Consider the following 3,063-nt stretch of genomic DNA (forward strand, 5'->3'; position numbering starts at 1 on the left):
AGCGTGAGCAGTGAGGATTGATGGCCCAGTTACTGCACACTGAATGCCCAACCACTCTGAAGGAGCAGAGCATGAATGCTGACAGCACCCTTGTTTGTACAGACCCTGTGCTAGGCAGGGCTCTCTAGAGAAACAAAACTAGCACACTTATGATTATATATATATATATACGTGTATATATATATATACGTATATATATACGGCTGGCTCAGGATAGGCTTACACAGCAAAGGGAATACGACAGCTCTTTAATCCACTCAGCAGTACAGAGGGCTTAGTGCAACTCACTTTCATCAAACAGTTAATATACTGGAAGTCCTTCAATCACAGACCCAAATCAGAAACAACCAGGAACCCTACAGTAGGTGAATGCTTAAACACACTGAAACATGCACAGCCACGGAATAAGACGCAGCCATGAAACGAAACAACTACTGATACGTGCAAAGACTTGGATGGATCTCAAGTGCCAAAAAAATACCAGTCTCCAATGGTCCCAACACATAATGCATGGTTCCATGTATTCACCAGCAGTAAGCTAAAAAGCATGACTGTAAAATCGCAGAAAGCTTTGTAAAACAAAGCCCTTATTTCTCACCATCTAATGTCTCGGTCTCCACAGTTCGGAAGGCAGTGCCTCCACCTGTCTAACCACCTCAGAGAATTCTGCCCTCTTCGTTGAGTGGCCATCTGGGCGTCTTCAAGGAAGTCATGTTCCTTTTACATGTCCTTTGACTGGAGGGACAAAAAGAATTCTAAAGGGACAAAGTCGGGGCTCTAGGGTGGATGCAGTAAGTTTCCCAGTGAAATTCTCCTTGGACAACCATTGTCACCCTCAAAGAATGATCGGGGACATTGTCATATGGGGAAAAATCCCCTCCGTGCCATTTCCTGGCCCCTTTCTCACACGTACAGTTTTCGATGTTCTCCAGGCTTCCTTGTAAGAAGCCCTTATGATCCTCATGTGTCCTCCTAAGAAGTCAAAACAAAGTCATCTTCACCCTCTGCGTTGTCCTCTCTGCCCTGAATTTAACTGGCCTCTCTTCGAAAGACACTGTTTTGATTGGACCTTGCATCCAGAACATACGATTACTGATCAATCCAAGACGCACCCCTGGATATGATCCAAATCATCTTCATTAGCTTGGGTCTTCTTTTTAAAAATGTTAAATCCTGTCGGAACTATCAGACTTACGAGCTAGCGGGCCTTTGTGCAACACTCTGGACCCCGTGGAGCGCGGGCAGCTTGCTGAGGTCCAGCTGTTTGCTTTAAATGAAGCTATGCAGCCAGGTCATTAACTATTGCATCGGTAGTCTTGCAATCGTCTCGTTTGTCAGTTACTGGAGCTCAACCCCAATTTCTTCACTGAGCGCGGGGCACGAGCTTCCCTCTCTTGGCTCATCTGTGAGGTCTTCCTGACCTTCCCTAAAACTCCCCCTCCAGCGGAAAACGGCTGTGTGAGGCAGGCCAGCTTGCCCTCGAGCTGGTTGCAAAGCTCCGATGATTTGAAAAGATGTTCATGTAGCTTTTGTCAACATTTTAATAGTAACTCTGACCTCAAAAACACCTTTGCCCTGGCACGCACACACACACACACACACACACACACACACACACCCCACACACACACACACACAATATTTTTGAAGGAACGCTAAAGAGACTTAAACTAGCGCATTACTGAGAAAATTGCAACCATTCACTGATCACAGAGACCGCTTAAAAATACTGTTTGAAATAATCCTGTACATGTCTGAGCCTGAACCCTAATAGCTGTATTTTTTGACATACGCTTGTAAACCATTCTTGAAAATGAATGACGTCTTGAAGTGAACAAATTGGTGGTTGTCAGGTGTTCGACGTGAGCGGGGCGGGACACGCATGACCATAAAGGAGAATGATACAGCACGCCAGAAATTCTCGTGGTGACGGAACTGTCTGCGTCTTCACTGCGAGGACAGTTATACTAATCTAGGCCGGGAGTGAGTGACGTAACCGCACACACTGGCACATGCGCACTGCATCAATGCCAACCTCCGGCTTGGGTACCACCGACGAAAACTGGGTGAAGAGTGCCTGCCTCTCTATGACGTCTTTGCAATTTCTTTGGAGTCTACAGCTGTTTGGAAATGTCTTAAGTACTTCAAATTTGAATGTATCACTGTTTAAATTCGGCATAAAACATTTTAAGAGAGAAAAAAGACTGAAATCTTTAAACTAGAGTGAAAAGAAAATAAAGCCTTGTTCTTTGAAAATATTATAGCCTAACAAATGGACCCAAATCACAGAAGAAATTCCGACTAAGCAATAATGTGGTGTCGAAGTCCGTGGGAATACACCTGAAAATTCAGAGTTCGGCGAGCCTGGAAGCACCGTGTGCTAGCAGTGAGCAGCTGCCCACGCAGGCCACTCTGGGACACTGTGTGCTTCCAGAAAGATTTAGTCTCCGAAACTCTAGGCTGCAGGGCTCTTTTTGTATTTAATTAATCATTTTATTGGGAGGCTCTTACCAATCTTCTGATAATTCATTATTCAATTGTCTTAAGCACACTTGTACATAGGTTGCCATCGATATTTACCATTTTTCGACTTAAGCCCTTGGTATCAGCTCCTCTTTTCCCCCCTCCCTCTCCCACCATCCCACCCTTGTGGATCCTTGATACATTATACATTATTGTTGTTATTTCGTGTCTTACATTGTCCACATTTCTGTTATTCGTTCCCCTGGCGGGTGGGCTATATATCTGACCTTGTATCGGGCTCCCCCCTTCCTCCCCCTCCCCCATTCCTGCCCGCACCATCCCCTAACCTCATGATATCGCTACTCCCACTACTGTTCCTCAGGGTTTTATTTGTCCTGAATTCCACGTGCCGAGAGCTCTTATCTGTACCCATGTGTGTACTCCAGTCGAGCTGGATTTGTAAGGCAAAACTGGGTCATGGTAGCGCGGAGTGGGGGAAGCATTCAGGAACTACAGGGATGATGTGAGCTTCATCAGTGCTATATGGGACCCTGGTTGGATTGTCCCTTCCCTGTAACCCTTCTGTGGGGGGATGTCCAA

Source organism: Tenrec ecaudatus, chromosome 5 (genome assembly GCF_050624435.1).
Source record: "Tenrec ecaudatus isolate mTenEca1 chromosome 5, mTenEca1.hap1, whole genome shotgun sequence".
In the NCBI taxonomy this organism is placed as follows: Eukaryota; Metazoa; Chordata; class Mammalia; order Afrosoricida; family Tenrecidae; genus Tenrec; species Tenrec ecaudatus.